General features: G+C 44.2%; 1 protein-coding gene across 3 annotated transcripts in view; it reads left to right on the plus strand.

Moving 5' to 3' along the window:
* The first annotated feature begins 7,562 nt into the window (after positions 1-7,562).
* LOC148036573 (putative phosphopantothenoylcysteine decarboxylase) overlaps positions 7,563-21,144 on the plus strand; it is a 53,655-nt gene continuing 40,073 nt past the window's right edge. The window contains exon 1 of one of the 3 annotated variants that reach the window (XM_087678561.1): positions 7,563-7,717. The gene's annotated coding sequence lies outside the window, so the exon portion shown is untranslated. Of the gene's footprint in view, positions 7,821-8,624; positions 10,273-21,144 lie in introns of those variants that run through there. The other 2 variants (XM_087678562.1, XM_087678563.1) reach the window with 2 other exon arrangements.

The following is a 21,144-nucleotide window of genomic DNA, read 5'->3' on the forward strand; positions in this document are numbered from 1 at the left end:
TCCTCCCATATCAGCACATTATCTGCCTCCCTTCATCACACCATTCTTTAGGGTAGCTCTTGCAAAAATAGCCCATGGTTCATCACTTTCTATCCTCCATAGCAATCTAAAGGAATATCTCTTGGTATTCTTTCTTGGCCTTTCAATCCTCCATTCCGGGTGCTTTCCACTATCATGTCCCATGGTATGCCATGCTAATTCTTAGCATTACCAAACTCCCATAAGAATGATCTGAGTGTCTTCTTCAATCCATCCATTTGTGCCTTAGTAAAAGGCATGACCATAGCCACAAACATGGTGGCTAGGAATAGCATCTTGTTTGTCACTAGTACTCTACTAGCAAAGGAGAGAGTCATCTTGGAGTATTTTAGCATCTTTTGCTCAATCCTCTGTAGGAGCCAATCCATCTTTTGCTTAGTGGTCACAGCCATCCCAACTGCTGCTCCTAAGTACCTAAGCACCTTATCCACTTTGATAGTCTTGAACCCAAACCTCTATAGCTAGTCCAAGTGATCCCCTAGACTTAGAAATAACATCTCCATTTTTTATTTACTAATCATTGCCCCTAAGATTTGAGTGTACTCATCATACACATCAAGTAATCTTTGGAGATTATGCTCTTTGGCCTGCACTATATTGGAATTGTCATAAGCAAAGAGTTGTTGCACATTTATGTTCCATTGGGGAGGGGTAGTCCCTTTAGAAGACCTCTTTCCACCTTGTACTGGATCACTTTGAGTAGGGGGTCTATTGATACTATGAATAAGAGTGGGGCAAGAAGACATATGTGCCTCAATCATCTTTGTAATCTATAGTATGCGGCATGTATCCATTGACTCCAACTTTGGTAGTAGCATTTGTGAATAGTGTACCCACTATTTTACAAAAAGGTTTCCCAAATCCTATTTTCTCCACGGTGGCCAATAGGAAATCCCTCTTAGCCTATCATATGCCTTGTCTAGATCCATGTTTACAAGAATGAAGCCACCCTTGGTCTCCATTACATGTTCTATAGAGACAACTAAGTTCAATATGGCATCTTGCATCTTCCTATCGAAGACAAACCCATATTGGGATTTATGAAGGATTTTGTTTAGGAGGAACTTACCAAATGAAACAAGTAGTAAAACTAAAGATGAATCCTCAAAACCGTTGCTTTGGACATAACCTTATAAATGACGTTCAAGAAAGTTGGCAGCCTCCATTGTGTCGGCTTGATCCTACAACCCCTTGGGTAGCAGCTCAATCCTCCCTTGATTGGCGAAGTTTGATACGGACCATTTTAGCATGCATGCATTTGTAGACCTAGTTACATCCTTGCCGCATGCATCCCATAATGCCTCATAAACTTCCACTAATAGGCCATCAAGACCCAGAGACCTTCCTTTCTTCATTTTCTTCAATGTGTATAGTAGCTCTTCCTCTAAAAATGGCCTTGCTAGCATGACCACAGTCTCCCCATCTATCACCTTTTCAACTACTTCCAAAATTTGTCTAAGCTTTATCCCATAGTCAGCTTCATGTGTCAGTGCCACTCCCATAATGCTTACCAAGTGATCAACAAAAACATTAGCAGTAGATACGTCATCCTTGTGGATCCTCCCTTCTACATCCTCAATTACTACGATGGTTCCCCTTTTCTGCTTAAGTTGGAGTGCCTTGAAGAAGCTCCGTGATGGAGCATCTCTTAGAAGCTAGTAGTGTTTGTGTAGTGAAAACCAGGAACTTGTAGATAAGAGAACAATGTGCACAATAAGAGAAAGAGATAGAGACAATATAGAGAAGAATTGCAGTTGAACATTTCATTGCTAGTAGTTGTACATATATATGGTACATTAAATGAGGTAGGTGAGCTCCATCTCTAAATATTTGAGATATTTACAAAGTGGATATCTATGAGATCCTTTTGTCCACATACTGACTTGTCCTTATCTTATCCAAGCTTTTATCATTATCCACAACTTTATCTTAACATCCCCCCTCAAAAGGATTCCATAGGTATCTATAGAGAAATAAAAGATTACATTCAATTCATCAATTCAGCTAGATGTTTTCCCCTCTCGATCAGATCATGCAAAGGATTTGCATGGCAATTTTGTGCTTCAAGTGAGGAACTGATTTGATGAGGAAATTAGCAACATTATCACATGATGGTACATATTGAAGGATGATATGGGGATTTTCAACTAATTCACATACAAAATGATATCTCATATCAATATGGAGGAGTTTAATACTTAATTTTGGGCCTTGAATGACAGAGATTGATGCTTTATTGTCGGTGAAGATTGGAATTTGCTGAGGCTGATACCCAAAATTGATGTCTTCCAAGAGTTTCTTCAAGTATATTATTTCATGGGCGGCCATGTTACATGCCACATATTCGGCTTCAGTAGTAGAAAGTGCTACGGAGTGTTGTTGTTTGGTGCTCCAAGAGATGGGACCTCCTACTAGAGTGATGATAAAACTAGTGAGAGATCTTCGGGTAGCAAGGTCATCACCCCAATCTGCATCGGAATATGCTTGTAAAAGAAAATCATTGCTGTCTTTTGCAAAACAAATCCCCACATTTGATGTTGCCTTTCACGAGCCTTGTTAGTTGAAAGAGAATGGGATGAGGATGGATTCAATTGGAGATTTTGGGCAAGTGGAGTGACCACGGGATTACATTTTAGCATGGAATAACGGGAGAGAATATACAGAATGTAGGTATGTTGATGCATTTTGATGGATGTGGGTGACTGTTCAATTTCATTGCCAAGACAGTAATGCATAGGACCATAGTCTGTTATGGTAAACTGTGAAGATATGATAGATTTGGCTTTGGACATTGCGTGAGAAAAGTTAGCAAGGATAGGAATGCCATCAACATAAACACCTAAGATAATGACAATGTTGCCCTGAAGAAGAGTATAAATGTTGTGATCTATTTCTAGCCTCCAAAATCCATGGTGTAGTAAGTGAGAATGAATATGAGTATACCACTGCGTTGGTGCCTGTTTTAGACCATAAAGAGCTTTATATAGTAGACAAACATGTGTAGGAAATTTTGGATCAACAAAGGTTGGTGGTTGAGACATATATATTTTTTTCTTCTAAGTGACCATGTAAGAAGGCAGTTTTGACATCAATATGGTGAAAAATCAATTTAAAATGAGATGCTATGGAGAGCAATACTCATAAGGAGGATAAAGAAAGTACATGAGAGAATGTACTTCCGTAATGGAGGCCTTCAATTTCTTCGAAACTGCGGGCTACAAGTTGAGGTTTGTACTTGTCGATGGAGCCATTTGGTTTGAGCTTTTTGCGAAGTACCCATTTGTAGCTTATTATTGATTCTCTAAGAGAAAGAGGTACCAATTTCCAGTTGTTATTGTGAAGAAGAGCTTTGTATTCATCAAGCATTACAACTTGCCATTGAGAGGCTTTAGGACCTTGAAGTGCTTGAGTAACAAAAGGGAAAATTGGGGGTTCAGGAATAGTGATTGGAGGCGAATCTCGAGCTTGGCCAAGGTCAATGTTAGCTTGAAGATGAAGGTCATGTAAGTTTTTGAAGCAAGGAGTTGATTATGATTGTACCTCTTCAGTGTCAGAGTCAAAAGTACTGAATAGAGTAATGGGCATTCATGGAGAAGTTGGAGATGGAGGCCGTAGAGTGGTAACAATGAGAGTAGTAGGGGAAGTATTGCTTGATGTTGAAGGCATTGCTGCTATGCAAGCGGACCTTTGAAGTTTGTGCCCTTTAGGGAAAGAGGATGGAGCTAATTGTGGAGTGGAGGCATGGAGAGGATTCAAATTCTCTGGATGAAATGGAGCTTGTGGGAAATAGGAGACTTGATGTTTATATAGATTTTCTATACCATGTAGGGAGCTTCCAAGCTGTGGAGATAAGAGAGTATTTGGCAAAGTTGGAGTGTGAAATTGTTCACTATAAATGCATGCAGATTGTTGTTCTGGAGAGGCAATAATCAAGTTGCCATATTGCTCCAGTTGCTGCCGTTTGTGATTTATTGAAGATGCCTGCATCTGCTTGTCATGGAGTGGAGCAGTTACTGGTGGCCTATTTTTGAGTGAAGACGGCTATTGGTTTGTATCGTTTAGTGGAGGCGACAACAGCAGCTGCTGGGTCATGGCATGAAGTGAAGGTGCAAGTTGCTACTAAAACGGCGCCGTTTTGACTGGTTTAATGATGTCAAGTGGCGTGAGTTCCTTGTGAGTACGCTGAAATCAGAAGGGTGACCAAACCACAATCCTTAAGGAGTATTATTGTGTAGAGAGTTTGAGTACAACCTGTTTTGAAGATATGTTGCTGTAGCAATTGCTTCTTCCCAATATTCTTTTCCCAGACGAGCTAGTGATAGCATGACTCTTGCAGCATTGAGTAGTGTATGATTCTTGCGTTCAGCAACTCCATTTTGATGTGGATGATGTGGTATGGTAAGCTCATGTTGGATGCCAAAAGCCTTGCAATAATATTTAAACTCATTTGAAGTATATTCTCCTCCATTGTCTGTACGAAGAGCTTTGAGTTGCAACTCGTGCTTATTTTCAACTACTTCCTTATATTCTTGGAACTTGGAGAAGACTTGTCACTTCCTTGTGAGAAAATATACAACAGTGTATCTTGAATAATCATCAATAAGCACCATAAAGTATTTTGCGCCAGTGAGAGATACAGGATTTATTGGGCCACAAATGTTGGAGTGTACTAATTGAAGTGGTTGAGTCGTAATGGAGTAAGATTTGGGATAAGGAAGATTTGTGGCCTTACTAAGAGCACAAGCTTGACATAATGGAAGTTGAGAGAGAGAAGGTGGAATGCCGCATATAAGTTTCTTGTGAATAAGTTGTTGGAGAACATTTTGAGAGGCATGACCAAGCGTAGAGTGCCATAGGAGTGTGTTTTGTGGTGTACTTGTGAGTGAAGTGGAGTTAGTTGAAGCATTTGAAGAAGGTTGTAGAAGTGAATACCCATGTGTATAAAGCCGACCTAGTTTGGGGCAGGTAAGTTTGAGAGAAGGTGAAAATAGTTGTAAGATGCAGTGGTCTTTGTAGAAGTGAGTAGTGAGAGAGGATTGAGAAGTGAGCTCACTAATACTTAATAGATTTTTCTTGAGATTGGGAACATAACAGACTTTATGTACCTTGATTATGTGATTGGAGGGAAGCTCCACTTGAATTGTCCCATAGCCTTGAGCTTGTTGAATGCTGTTGTTCCCCATGGCAACACTGAGTGGAGTGGAGATCTCTTTGAAGTCGACTAACCATTCCTTGTGAAAAGTCATATGATGAGTAGCTCCAAAATCTAGAAACCATGTATATTCTTCTTTGGAGTTGGAGTAAGGTGCCCAAGCACTTGTGGCTAGGTTGATGATAGTTTCTAGTTGCTCTTTTATGTCATAATTGCCAATGCTAACAAAGTAAGCCTGACCTTTTGATTGATATTTGTTGAATCTATTTTTTTGACAACAATCCTTTTCAATATGACCTTGTCTTTTGCAAGCATTACATATGAGGTGATAATGAGGGTTTCTTGTTAAGGATAGGGATTGAAAAGACTAGTAAGAGTTGGGCATATATTGAGGATTACCAAGAATTCCTTTGAAGTTACAGATCGAGAAGAAAACTTGGGCTTTAGTTGAAAGTGTTGAACTCTTTTGTGAATATGTTTTGGGTTGTAAGTAGTTATAGCTAGAGCCTTGGATTCTTGATTTGAAGAAGTAGAAAGAGTGTCTCTCATGACTTGCTCTTGCTTGATTCTATTAATCAGTGGCTAAAGTTTGAGTTTATTAGTGGAGGTTTGAGTAGTAATAAAGGCTCTCCAAGATAGAGGCAAGAAAGAGAGTAGAAACATGGCTTGTAATTCTTCTGAGATGACTAAACTAGATATTATGGTTTCATCTAGCAAAGATTGCCACTATTCTAAGAACTTAGTGGTAGATTGATCTTCATGCATAGTGGCAGTAGATAGTTTTCTAAACATAGTCATTTGATAAACAATATCTATGTGTTCATATGTATTGTTGAAGAATTTCCAAATACATTTTGCAGTGGGCATTGTTCTTAGTAGTTGTACTTGTCGATCTCCACAATGGACAAGTATTTCCATTCTCGTAGATGCATCTCTTTGCATCCAATCTTCCTTGTCTGCTCCTTCTTGTACAGGGCAATCTTCCTTGCCATTGATAATATTCCATAGGTTTGCTTGAGATAGGTAAAGTTCCATCCTTAGCTTCCATACTTGATAGTTGCTTCCATTGAGTTCGTCGATCTTGATGTGTCAGTTGTAGGAGGTAGTGGCATTGACGAGAGCCATTGGAAGAACGAGAGTAAAGGAGAGTATGATAAGCTAGAAAGATAGGACATGGTGCTCTGATACCATGTAGTGAAAACCAGTAACTTGTAGATAAGAGAATAATGTGCACAATAAGAGAAAGAGATAGAGACAATATAGAGAAAGGAGTGAACTGCAGTTGAACATTTTATCACTAGTAGTTGTATATATACATGGTACATTAAATGAGGTAGGTGAGCTCCATCTCTAAATATCTGAGATATTTACAAAGTGGATATCTATGAGATCCTTTTGTTCACATATTGACTTGTCCTTATCTTATCAAAGCTTTTATCCTTATCCATAACTTTATCTTAACACTTTTTACAGCATCAATTCTCCTCTCCTTCTCCATCTTAATGAAATCCTCAATTTCTTGCAACAACTAGACCATATACCTATCATGAGGACACCAAGCAAGAATAGCCAATATGCATGTTCTACATCTAATAGCCGCATCCACATTCCTTCGCCTAGCCTTAACTCTACAATGACCATGTTGCTTCAGAGTCTTTATCACTGTTGCTACGCCCACCCTTATTTTCCTGAAGGGTTTTGCTATAGTAGCAATACTTTCATTCCACCTCTCCTTTAACCTCTGAGTGAATGTTAGATCTTTAAGAAATGAATTGTTGAATATAAATTGGGGCGGCCCATTGCTTGGGCTCCTTGGAGAGACCATTTTAAGGCATACCTAGATAGGGTAGTGATCATAGTCCATGACATTAGTCAACACTTGCAGCTTTTGTTGGGGTATGATCCACCACCCACCTTGATTGGAGTAGGCATGATCCAATCTCCCCATACGCCATGAATCATCCTTGTGCTGATTATGCCATGTGAAGGCTATAGCCTCTTCTTGTTCACACATGTGGGTGACATCTACTAGATCATGATGCTACGTTAGCCCTTCTCCTAGCTCTCCCTTTCTGCCACAATCATTGTCCCCCCCTTGTGTGATCGATCAAGTTGTGTGGTTGTCATGGCCCAATCTCCAGTCATGATTGTTGCTTCTTGCCTTGGCGCCTGGCGCAATGCTTCCCATAACCTTGCTCTGTTGTGTGATGCATTTGGGGCATAGATAGACCATACATGGATTGTGTTCCCCATAGCATTGACTTTAATCCCATTTGCCCATCCGTATGCCTCCTTCCATAGGAGTTGAGGTTGCACCCCTGCTTTACCAAAGTTAATGTCCCACCTCTACCTCTTCCCCCTTCACCTAACATGATTTGCGTGACATCTTAGCATCAAGCTCAGCCCCTAGGATACATTTCAAAATTTTCATTGTACAGCACAACCCATGTTTTCTTTCTGCACTGCCATCGATATATGTTTGGAGATGCGTGTTTCAGACAGACCGATGATGCTTCCACGTCCGAGGTGTGCTCCTACTCCTTTTTAGTACGACTCACTGTTTGGCCGTCCATGCATGATCATGCATAAAGGACATAAGAACTCTACATATTTCTTCTATCTCTGCAAGGTAAGCCATGCCTTCGTCTGCAGGATCATAACCATGGAATGGAATCGTTGTCTGTTCTAGGCGAACGGTGTTAATCCTTTGCAGGAGAATGAATGATAAGTTTGTTCTACTGCTATGTCTAGAGTGAGCAAATTATCGATAGGAGAAGCATTGAGCATTTTCTTCTACCAGATGAATGACCAACTTGTTTAATTGCGCGAATGAAGGTCACAGAAAAAGTTCAAGACGATATTCTAGGTTTGCTTTGTGCCAGACATTGGTGAGTGTGGGAGAGGAGTAGAGTAAGGCTCGCCTTGTCCCCATCCTGTCGAAACTTTGAGGAAGATCCAGAGGGAACCATTCTTTCACCTCTCACTGAGTTATACAGTGTCCCTACTACAGAAAAAAACTTCTGTCGATTGCCCTTGCTCTATGCTAAGGGCTACAACAATTCCTGTATACTGATTCGTCCCAGTATCTTGGATATTTCTTCGAAAACTAATTTGTCCCAGTACTTAAGGTCACAGTGTTTCACCTATTTTGGGTGCTGATAATGTTTCTACCAAATCCAACAAATTCAAGTTGTGTTGGAGGTCTGTGCACAGCAATGGTTATGTCCAAGCTTCTAGGCTTGGGGGCATTCACCACGATTGAGGTGAAGGATCACCAAGAGAGCTCATTTGGAGTTCATCCAGGAGACTTATGCAATGTCATGTGATGACCTGAGTTGAAAGGAAGTGTTCCTATTTATCGTTTTGGTTCAGAATTTTGGAGCTAAGAGGGGATTAAACAAAAATTGCAAAAGTGATAGAACAGATAGAATCTGATGAATGAATGGGTTACTGAATGTAAATGAGTGAAGAATATAATACAGATGTGATGCTCAAGGAGTGAAGAAGTCCAACAACCACGGACTTGTGCGAGAGTGCCAGATGATTGTTGTCCTCCATGTATGGATCCCAAGTGTGGCAATACCACCAAATCTGGAGTACATACAACTGACTGGAGCTGAGAGTGATGAAGAATGCATGAACATTGATCATGACCTGCTGGAAGAGCAAAAGCAGATCAGGCTGGTGTAGAAGATGTAAAACGCAGCACTGAGGTCAGAATCTGGTTGCCTGTCTGTAGAACAGGTCGTAGCAGCAGAATATGAAGTTGTCTGCAGTCTAGAGATGATGATGAGGCTGTAGACTAGGTTGTGGCAGCTGCAGCATGATAGAGAAACCTCTGAGCAGCAGCAAATCAGGTTATAGCTGGCAGCAGATACACGCAGTAGATGAAGTCCATGTGGCAGCTGATGGCAGCAGGGAGAAGGTTAGATGATGTTGGCAATTGATGATGGCAGCAGATACAGTAGATGAAGTCCATGTGGCAGCTGATGGCAGCAGGGAGAAGGTTAGATAATGTTGGCAATTGATGATGCAGCAATTGTGGATGCAAAGGATGGGCAAAGGGATCAAGAGTGCTGTGCATTGAGTCCCTCCTATAGAAATTGTCAGAGCCAAAAGAAGTCTCGTGTCTTGTTCAAAAAGCAAAAATGCCTTTTTGGGGCTGTCCTAATGAGCTGAAAAATGGCAGAAAATAGAATACTCTAGAGCAAAGTTTTGGTAGCTCAATGACCTTCTCTTGTGTAAACATCACGTGGGTACATAGCTGAGTAAGGCCACAAGCAGAAAGAAGATTGAAGCCCAAGTGTTGCAGATAAGGGACTGTAGCTGCCAAATTGGAAACCTGTCTATCAAAAGAAGTAGAGGAATGGTACCCATGCCTCAAACATGCACAGATGAATGTCATCAATGGTAGTGGAACCCCCTCTATCATGGAGATCCTGGATTCAGTCACGTTTTATGTCATATGACTGGATGATCTGCTGTCCACTAGTCAAGGCTTCATGAAGAAGCAAGAGTGATGTCGTCCATGGACCTCATATAGAGTGCGAAAAATTCTGCCATCTCACATCCCATTCCGTGTGACTGTATAGTCACAAAAAGTGATGGCAATTCCTCCCCATCCACCATCCCCCATCCCCCATCCTTGTCTTGTTTTGTGTTACTTGTAACTATGACTTGGACCATTGTGTTTTGATGTCACCCAGGTTTTGAAAGGCCACGTGGTGCAAAAAATGCTGCAATCTGAGGGTAATCACAATGCTTTGATGACATCTTCTCTTTGGGATAGCTTTGGTTCAACTCCTTTTGTGATGATACCATGTGAGAGTGCACAATGGAAGAAAGAACGCAACATGGAGAGAAGAGAAAGAGAAAGACAGGGTGAATGCAGAGAAAGAAGGATCAAATCAGATCCAAAAATACAATGCTACTACAGCTAGCTCCTGCATGCTGCTGGACTGCATTAGTGAGGGCACTGGATTTAGGCTGGAGAAGAAGATGATGTAGGCAAAGGGAGAGGAAAATGGAGGCAACAAACTAGCAAATCTGGAGGGAACAAATTGTGGTAGCCTCTAAAATAGGTGACAGCCTCAAACCTTGCTGACCTGTGTGCTGTTTAACTTGTTGCTTGCAATGATAACAAAAATGGTTCAATCAGGCAACCTTGGTACACTCCAAAAATATACCTCACTAAACAGGGTAAGAAATGCATGCTAAGACTGCACATGAGGAAAAATGATGAATGATATTTTTCAAGCTCTGATGGAGCTCACAACTAGGAGATGACAGCATGGATTCAGTGAATGCCAACATGCATTCGTGTTGGGCAGTAGGTTCCAGATGTCGTGGACTGTTTTTAACTTCTTAGTTAATTGGACATTTGCAAGCCTAGGCAGACATTCCTTGGGTGGGGGACCAACATTTACTGAAGTTGGCTTGCATTTTCAGGTCAGCTCATTTATGAGCAGTAGGCTGGCTAGTAAGCTGGTCCTTCGGCTAGCGATCAGCTTTTCCTCTTTCCTTACTGTTGTGATCATTCTCTCCAACCATCTGTCAGTGTAACAATGTGTAATCAGATGCACATGCTGAGATAGAATATGAAATATATGAGAGAGAGAGAGAGAGAGAGAGAGAGAGAGAGAGAACAGAAGTTCCAGGCTTCTGGGTGGGAGCTCTGATCAGGTCCAAGTGGGACTGCACATGCAGTGTGATCTACTATGGGAGCAGCATGTTATTTGCTGTGAGCCAGGCCTATGCTGTAGCGAATATCCTGAATCCTTGTGTCCTGCACCATGCCAGAGCTGAACATGGCCTTCATTGATCAAGTGGTGGATGCCCTTGGGCCAGATTTGGATGATGAAGAACAGCAAGAAATGGTCCCTTGCACGGAGCTGGTTGCTCCCTGTTCTGAGGCTCACCCTGGTTCTGATGTGCAACCCCTCGTCAAGTGCAGTAAACATGATCTTGATGCTGGGAGGGAATGCAACTACCACACTCTTGATGATGTGAGGGCAGGTTCTCATGCCATTCCATAGTCAGAGCAGTGTGCTCGTTTTAATGCGTAGGTTACATTGCCTGCTAGGGAATCTGAGGAGTTGGACTGGGAACATCTATTGGAATTCGCCAATATTAGGGGTTGACTCCTTTCTAGTCCAGGATAAAGAGGATGTTTTGGATGCCAATGCAGGTACCAATAATGTACTGCGTTCTTTTTCAGCCTTTTATGAAAGAGGGGTCATACTTTTCTTCACAGGTAGGATTTCATGCTCTCCTGACTGAATTCATGGACGAAAACTTTGTTGGCCCACAAGGCTTCTATGAGGTTTTGCTCAAATCAGCAAGCTCAAGATGCTCTTCTGGCTAGAGTTCTGCTTTTCTTTGATAGACACCTGGTTCATGTTGTGGCTTGGAGGCCACTAGCAGACTTCCAATGTTTGCTATAGTAGGAATGCACAATGTGGTTCGAGGTCGAATATTGTCCCGCCGTTTATTGGCCGTTGCTTAAGGATGCTATGGGAGCGATTGGTACAATTTTGGTTCCCCCCAGCATGCAGGCTACCAATTGGAATTGTTTGTGCATGCTGTGGGACACCTCGTGTAAAAGGCCCAATTGCTTGCACTTAGATTGTTCTCAGATGCCTTCATTGCACTATCATTTGAAATGGGCTACTTTTGCAGGGCATTGCTTTTCTTGTGGCCAATTTGGGCACTTTATGGCTGAATGCCCAGAGAAGGCTGCTGATGTTGATGGGGGCTTGGCTCCACTAGTCATTGATGCACCTATGGATGATGGCCCTCAAGCCTATGAGGCCCTTATGAGGAATCATGTGGACAAAGGGAAGCAACCTATGTAGTCATTGGATTCCACAAATCAGGTTTGGGTTGATGCTCGTGTCAAAGTTTGATGTGGCATTAGCAGTAGTCACACGTACCACCTCACAGGACCACTTGTGCACTTATGTGTGGCACAAAGATAAGCTGTTGGTTGTACCCACTGCTAATGACAAGGTTTCCAAGAGCCTAGAGAAACCTTCGGCTACGAAAGTCTCTACAGACCATTTGTGGGACCCTCCTACTTGCCTTGCTTTTGATCTTTGGATTGTCAATATCCAAGGGCTGCTTTCAAGAAGGGCAATGGTCCCTCCACCTCCAAAGTGGAGCGCCAAGATCTAAACTCATTCGCAATATTGGCTGATTTTCTTGATGAGGGCACTCTTTATTTTTAGCTGAAAAGATGCAGTCAAGGAAAAACTAGTTGGTAGCAAGATTGTCAGCTCATGTGTGAGTCTTTGCGTGTGTGATGGGTTGGGCACATTTGTTAGGATTTTAGGCATTTTTAGTGTGGGCATTTCATGTGGTTTTTGGCATTTTATGCTAGTCGGCCAGCAGATCAGCTGCTGGTTATGGCCTATTTTGTGCCTATTTATTGGGCTCCTCCTCCTCGATCATATAGTCATCATCATTCTTCAAGTGGACTTTTGTTGGAGAGAGGAGCTGGTGCCAGTGCCCATGTAGCTAACGACTCACTGTTGTATGCAATTGTCTCGTGTTTGGTATATGGATTCCATTTCTTAAGCACATCTTTGAGTTCTCTTCTTTGCAGTGTTCTTTTGTTTTCTCTCTTCTGTCTTGTGTTTAGTAGTTTATTTCAGTACTTGTCTATGCTTCCATTGCTGCACCACTTTCAACATGGTATTAGATTGCAGGATCTAGGTTCCTGCTGCATGCTTTTTTGTTGATTATAGGCCGTCTACACACTTGCTGATGTGGCGACTACTGCTTGGTGCCATCGCTCTGTCTCTCATCATTTGAAGGCTGCGTTTTTTCTCCAGCTACTTGCACTTTCCTTGTTTGCTGCATTTATTGTAGATTGAGTGCATTTAATATTGGTTACTCTTCGTTTTCATTAGCAACCGTGCGTTTTGTGCCAATCTTACTCTTGGAGGTTGGGCAACAACATCTTCTCTTTACTCATAGTGTTTGTTGGATGTTTTCCATTTTTTGCAATTGATTTTTCATGGTCAGCTTGTGAATACTGTGTATGAACTCGAATTTTGTGCAGACTATGCTGTTTAGATTGTTGCCTTTTCTCTTTGTCTATCTTCTCTTCTCTATCTTTTCTTCCTCCCCTCTCCAGATGGCTCCTCTGTGAACTTCTACAAATGATAAGTTACATGGACTTGACTATCTTACATGGAGTGCTGTAATGAAAGCTTGGTTTGTGTAGAAGCAGATTTGGTACATTGGTAGTGGACCTATTCCTCGGTCTCAGCGTCCTTTTCCTCTTCCCAAAGATTTTGATGAGGATAACTATGAGGAAGCTGTGCTTACATGGGATTGGGATGATGTGCGTGGCTATTCTGCTCTTCTTCGATGTATTTCTAAAGAGGTTCTATCAGCGGTTACCTTTTGCAGGACATCTCCCAAAGTATATTCAAAAGATTTAGATGTTGTATAAGGCACCTTCCACCATGCGTGTAGTAGGTGTTACTTTATGGACAGCTTTAGTAGATGAAGTTTGAGTCTAAGGACACCATTTAGTCCTTTTTGCTTTGAGTTACATAGGTATAAGACTAGTTTTGATACATACAATCTGCCCTTCTAGAGGCACATCTTGTGGGAACGGTACTCTACAAGCTCTCCCCCCGGCCCCCCGTTAGAGGAGATCACAGCCTGTGCAGCAGGTGCAGTCGGACAGGTGCTGTCCGTGTGCAGTCGGACTGCCACGTGGCAGTCCGACCTGTTCAGACAATCGGCTGCATTAACCGACAAGCTATTTCTGGCGCCCTGTTTTTCGCCCAGATTCTAGCTATAAATAGCCGAGTTCTCCAACAGTCTCCAACACTTCTCTGCTCGCAGATTACAGACTGGTGGAACGCGCAGATTCCGTCTCTGTTCGCAGATTTCAGACAGGAGACAGTGCAGACTGCAGCGGACTTCGAGGTGAACAGCAGGTTGCATCGTCGAGGTGGAGACACGCAGTCCAGCGCACTGCGCCCGTGTATATATCTGCATATCTTTGTATTCAGCACACTTTATACAGCAGATCTTCATCTTCCACTGTCTCTTTCTCTCTCCTCTCTCTGCGTTCTCTCTCTCTCAGTCCTACGCTTCCGCACCGCTGCACTGACATGGTATTTGAGCAGTGCTAAAGGGCTAACTGAGTGCAGAACCAACCTAAAGAGGAGTTTCTATCGCGACACAAATTTGCGTTTTCAGTGTTTGAGGGCAGAGAGGAGGGCTGCGCCTTGGAACAAGGCTGAAGCGAGCGTGGGCGCACAGGAAAGGAGTCCAGGTGGTGGATTTGCTGCTGTTTGACACGGAGGAAGTTTGAGTTTTCAGCCTACAAGTGCAGGTTTTGCTTTTTCATCGCCTCCGGCAGGTGAAGAATTTTGAGGGCGCGGAAGAGCCTTAGCAAGCTGAGTTTTCACAGTTAGAGGGGGCTGCTTTTGTGTTTGTGAAGGCATTACAGGTGAAGATGTCTACAGAGATTGACTTGGAGTTCCAGTCGATTATGGACCGGAAGGTGCCTGTCTTACCGGCTCTTCCTGCAGATCAGAAGCTCGATGGCGACAACTACCGCATCTGGCGCGTCATGATGTTGGCCATCCTTGAGTCCTATGATTTGGCGGAGCTTGTATAGGAGGAGATTGACCGGCCCTCGGTAAGAGATGAGTCCAAACTCTCTTCCGATGCTCGTGCGGAGTTGGCCAAGGCTCAGTCTCATTGGGACAAACTGAATGCCAGGATTCGTTCCTTTCTTTTTCTATCTTGTACTACAATCGTGATCGCTCACATCGAGCACTTAACAGTGGCTCGGGAGATATGGTTGGAGCTTGATCAAATGTACAATCGGATGACCCTTATGAAGCGGGTTTCTTTGGAGGTACAGATGCGGACCTTGTCCGTAAACAAGTCTTCTTCGCTGTGGGAGCACATCAACAAGCTAAGACAGCTTTAGATGCAGGTTCAGAATGCGGGGAAGCCGATTTCCTCCGAAGACATGGTGATCACACTATTGTCCCAGTTGCCGCCACGATTCGGTACCTTCTACTCCGCCCTTATTGCTTCGGGGCGGGAGTCTACTCTTCGGTGGGAAGAGTTGGTTCCTATGGTCTTGGACCAAGAGGAACAACTAAAGGGACAGAATGCTTCCAAGTCGGAGGCGCTGACAGGTCAAGCCTCTCAGAAGAAGGGGAAGGACCAAAAGAAGAAGAAGGGGGATAACAAGTCAAAGAAGGACAAGGACAAAGAATCCACATGTCATATTTGTGGAAAGACTGGCCATTGGAAGAAGGATTGCCTTGACAAAGACAAGAAGGACACCAACAAGAAGGACACAAAGGATTCTGGAGCGGTGGCTGCACCCTCATCAACTGCATTTCTTCATTTAGCTGTCATTGAGGACTCTTCACCGAATGCTTCTGATGCTGCGATGACGGCTCCCCAGGCTCGAGAGTGGATCGTTGATAGTGGTGCCTCCCGGCACATGACTCCTTCATCAGATGGTGTTGCCCAGTTGCGACCCTCGCGTGGGCAGATTCTCATTGGAGATAGCTCTTCAGTATCTATTGCAGGACGGGGTAAGATGCAGCTTATTCCAGATGGACATGGTGGTACCCATACCTCAGAGGTCTTGCATGTACCAGGCTTAGGGTATCATCTACTGTCAGTTTATAAGATTTGCTCCCTTGGACTTTTGGTAGAGTTTGACAGTACTACGGTGCGAGTCCTTGATCGTGGGTCGAGGGAAGGTTCTATCATCCGGATATGAGGAGAACAGCATCTATAAATTGAAGTCTTCCACCGCCCTTTCTACTCTTCTTCTTACCTCTCAGCCACAGTCAGAGTTATGGCATGCTCGGTTTGGTCACCTCAACTATGATTATCTTCGGAGGGCGTCACCTAGACAGCTTGTTCGAGGGTTGCCGGATATAGTGGTGAGCTAGCAGCCATGTGTCTCCTGCATTCGTGGGAAGCAGCATAGGGATGCCTTTCCCCACACAGCTTCGCGGCGGTCTACTTCACCGATGGAGCTTGTATCTACCGATCTATGTGGCCCTATGAGGAATGAGTCCTTGCGTGGGAGCTCGTACTTCATGTTGATCGTAGATGACTACAGCAGGATGACATGGGTCTATTTCTTGGCATTAAAATCAGAAGCTTTCTCCCACTTCAAGGATTAGCTTCTCTTTGAGGAGAACCGATCGGGCCGGAAGTTGAAGACCTTGCGATCCAACAAGGGAGGTGAATTTGTTTCTAATGAGTTTGCTCGGTTTTGTGCAGATAAAGGTATTCATCAGGAGTTTGCCAATACCAACACTCCTCAAGAAAATGACATTCTTGAACGGAAAAACCGCAGTGTGATCGAGATGGCGCGCACCATGATGGAGCACCGACAGACCCCTCAGGTTCTGTGGGCCGAGGCTGTGGCTACTGCAGTCCACATCCTTAATCAATCCCCCACTTCGGCCGTTGATGGGATGACCCCTTTTGAGGCTTACTTTGGGACTAAGCCCGATGTTTCTTACTTTAGGGTCTTTGGGTGTGATGTCTATGTTCACATTCCCAAGGCTCGCCGTGATAAATTTGAAGCAGCTTCCCGAAGACAGGTATTTGTTGGCTATAGCTCCCAGTCCCAAGGCTATCGATTGTATGATCCCGTCAAGCGGGATGTGTACACTAGTCGAGATGTGCGGTTTGTGGAGGTTCCGGCTATATCAACGGGTGAGGAGCATCCCGTTCTTGGAGATCCAGGGGAGAGTTGGGCTCCTGCTACAGTACCATTGGAGCCCGTGCCGTTTGATTATGATTCTGTTTCTGACACAGAGTCTACTGCTCCACCGGTCACCCCTGAGGAGTTACCACCGGTGGATATTCCCGAGTCTTCAGTTGATGGGGAGAGACGAGGGGAGGTTCGGCCTCCTCCTCGATGGGCCCGTGACACACTCCGGGATTCCGGGATCGAGGGGGTTCTTGAGGAGTGGGGACCGGAAGATGGTCCGCGGCGGTCACGGCGGCACCAGGCACATTCTACGGAGCTTGTTTGCTCTAACTATTGTTTGATGACCCGTGTTATGCAGGATCGAGAGCCCACCTCCGTGAAGGAGGCTTTACAGTCCGCCCCATGGAAGAAAGCTATGGAAGCCGAGTTGGAGGCTATTGAGAGGAATGGCACTTGGTCTCTCATGCCCCGCCCCCCGAATAAGAAGGTGATTGGCGTCAAGTGGGTCTTCAAGACCAAATACCTTAGCGATGGTTCTTTGGATAAGCACAAGGCTCGCCTTGTTGCTAAAGGTTTTGCAAAGCGCCCAGGGATTGATTGTCATGATACTTTTGCCCCCACTGCTCGTATGGCGACCATTAGAGCTGTTCTTGCCTTGGCTGGCCATAGGAGATGGCCTGTTTACCAGTTGGATGTGAAGTCGGCCTTCCTCAATGGTGATTTGAAGGAGGAGATCTATGTTGAGTAGCCTCCTGGCTTTGGATCCTCAGATGGGAAAGTCTACAGGTTGAAGAAGGCCTTGTATGGCCTCAAGCAGGCTCCTCGTGCATGGAACGAGAAGATTGATTCGTTCCTTTAGTCTCAGTTGGGATATCGGCGTTCTAAGGCCGATCCGCAGCTTTATGTTCACACTTCCGAGGATGGTTGTGTGCTTTTTGTGTTGTATGTTGATGATTTGATTGTCACAGGTGATCATGCACAGCAGGTCCAAGAGACAAAGTGAGCTTTACATCGGACGTTCGAGATGACAGACTTGGGTCTACTCCATTTCTTTTTGGGCCATGAGATTTATCAGTCTCAGAGGGGGATCTTCATCTCTCAGCAGAGATATGTATAGGAGCTCTTGGTGTCTTTTGCGATGGAGGATTGTCGGACCCTTTCTACTCCTATGGATCCGAACTGGAAGGCCACTTCCCATTCAGCTTCTCCTATGGCGGATGCTTCCCGCTATCGTCAGTTGATTGGATCCTTGATTTGGCTTCTCAACACTCGGGTTGATCTTTGTTTTGCTGTTGGGCTCTTGGCAGGGTTCATGAGTGAACCTAAGACGGTGCATTGGCAGGCTGCTCAGAGGATACTTCGGTATTTGAGGGGGACGTCTGATTTAGGGATTCATTATCCTGCAGGGACCGATTATTCAGATCTTGTCCTTACAGGTTGGAGCGACTCGGATTGGGCCGGGGATGTGGACCACAGGCGGTCTACTACAGGTTACTGTTTTACCTTGGGTGCGGGTGTTATCTCATGGAGTAGCAAGAAGCAGCCCACGGTAGCCCTTTCGTCTACTGAGGCGGAGTATCGGGCCGCGTCTTCCACCACATGTGAGGCTGTGTGGCTTCGGAGATTGTTGGAGGAGCTTGGGTGCCCCCATACTCGTCCTACTTTGCTGCAATGTGACAATGAGAGTTGCATTGCCTTGGCACGGAACCCTGTGTTTCATGCCCGGACGAAGCACATAGAGATCCAGTACTACTTCATCAGAGAAAAGCTTCTGGATAAGACCATCACTGTGGAGTACTGCAAGACGGAGGACAATCTTGTGGATTTGTTTACGAAGGCACTTCCCCAGGCTCTACTTCGGCGACATTCCAGATCCCTCAGGCTTCTGCCCCGCCCAGGCTCTGAGAGGGGGTGTTAGAGGAGATCACAGCCTGTGCAGCAGGTGCAGTCGGACAGGTGCTGTCCGTGTGCAGTCGGACTGCCACGTGGCAGTCCGACCTGTTCAGACAGTCGTGTCAAGAATTGCGTGGTGGAGGGGATTGCTCAAGATGCTGCGCCGAACACACACAGAATGCACAAGGATAAGCTCACTTAAGAGACAAGAAGAGAGATGGAGGCCAAAAACGTTTTCTTGCTGGTTTCTTCTTATTCTTCCACACACTTTACAATGTACACAAAGTATAGATAAGATACAACATAAAAGGAAAGTGGCCTACTAAGTCAAACAATGCATAACCGACTACACTAGTTGACTGGCACTATAACTATGCCAGCTGTAAATAGGTGTAACATCCTGAATATAATAAGTAATGAGTCAGTGGCCATGTGAGAGTCATAATGACCACCGACGTGCTAAGTGTAGACGTGTGGACCCATCTAACCAGGCGGTCCATCATCCATGTCCACATGTGTTGAGCTTGCCATCTCAACACTCCCCCTCAAGCTCAATTGCATCTCTGCAACTCCAAGTAAGCTTCGAAACTTTTGAAGCTTCTCTGTACCCACTGCCTTCGTGAAGATATCAGCTATCTGATCCTGTGTGCTGACATACACCAAGTCAATCTCACCTGCTAGTACCTTCTCTCTCACAAAGTGGTAGTGTACCTCAATATGTTTTGTCCTGGCATGGAACACAGGGTTCCTAGCCAACTGTATACTGCTCATGTTGTCACAATAAATGACAACTGGACCTTCCACCTGCACATCCAAATCAGCCAGTAACTTTTGCAGCCATACTACCTCACATGCTGCAACAGCAGCACCTCTATACTCAGCCTCTGTACTCGACAAAGCAACTGTAGATTGCTTTTTGCTGCTCCAAGCAACTGCTGCACTACCAAGAGAGAACATGTATCCGCGGGTAGATCGTCTGTCAGACATACTACCATCCCAATCTGCATCTGTGTATCCAAACACCTGTACGTCTGTACCTGCCTCATAGAAAAGCCCATAATGTAATGTGGACTTCACATATCTCAATATGCGTCTGACTGCATCCAAATGTGGCTTTCTAGGTACTTGCATAAACTGACTCACAAGACCAACAACGTAGCTCAAGTCTGGCCTTGTAATGGTCATGTAGATCAAACTCCCCACTATCCTCCTGAACATAGTAGGGTCTTCTATCTCATCCCCAACATCAGCACTCAGCTTTACATTCTGCTCCAACGGGACTGAAAGTGGTTTGCATGCAGTCATATCATACTTGGACAACATATCCAAGCCATACTGTCTTTGGGACAGCCATATACCATCATCACATCTGATCACCTCAATGCCAAGGAAGTATCTTAGCTCACCTAAATCCTTCATCTCAAACTTCATCTTCAAATAGCCCTTAACTTCAGCAATTCCACTATCACTGTCACCTGTAATAATCAAGTCATCCACATAGATGACTATGATGACCAAACCTGCATCTCCCTTTCTCACATAAAGTGAGTGATCAGCATCAGAAATATAAAAGCCAATATTGACAAGATACTCTCTAATCTTGTCAGACCATGCTCTAGGTGCTTGCTTGAGCCCATAGAGTGCCTTCTTCAACCTGCACACATACGTGGGATGCTCTAAATCTTCATAACCTGCTGGCTGATCCATAAACACTTCTTCTTGCAAATCACCATGCAAGAAGGCATTCTTTACATCCATTTGCTGCAACCTTCAACCTTTGGCTGCTGCCAAAGCAATCACACATCTGACAGTTGTCATCCTAGCAACTGGACTGAAGGTTTCATCATAATCTATGCCATATGTCTGAGCATAGCCTTTTGCAACCAGCCTAGCTTTGTACCTGCTAATAGAACCATCTGCATTGTGCTTAATCTTATAAACCCACTTACATCCAATAGCTTTCTTTCCCTTCGGCAATGATACTAGATCCCAAGTCTTATTGGCCTCTAATGCAGCCATCTCCTCATCCATTGCTGCATCCCAATGAGCATGACCAATAGCCTCCTCAAAACATGTGGGCTCAACATCCTCAACTAGTTTCACCATATAAGCATAATGGTGAGCTGCATAACCTTCAAAACCAAATCTTTTAACAGGGTATCTCACCCTGCTAGACCTGCGTACCACTGGATCACTCAATGGAGTCTTTGCATTAACGCGTGCTCTCTGCACACCTGGAGTCCTCACTGAAGGAATGCCAAGCTCATCATCCAAGCTCTCTGAGCCACTAGAGTCTCCATCAAGAACTGCATCAATGCCTTCTGACACTTTATTC

Source organism: Lygodium microphyllum, chromosome 5 (assembly GCF_053477565.2).
Source record: "Lygodium microphyllum isolate KBCC chromosome 5, Lygodium_microphyllum_v1.1.10, whole genome shotgun sequence".
NCBI classification, from domain to species: Eukaryota; Viridiplantae; Streptophyta; class Polypodiopsida; order Schizaeales; family Lygodiaceae; genus Lygodium; species Lygodium microphyllum.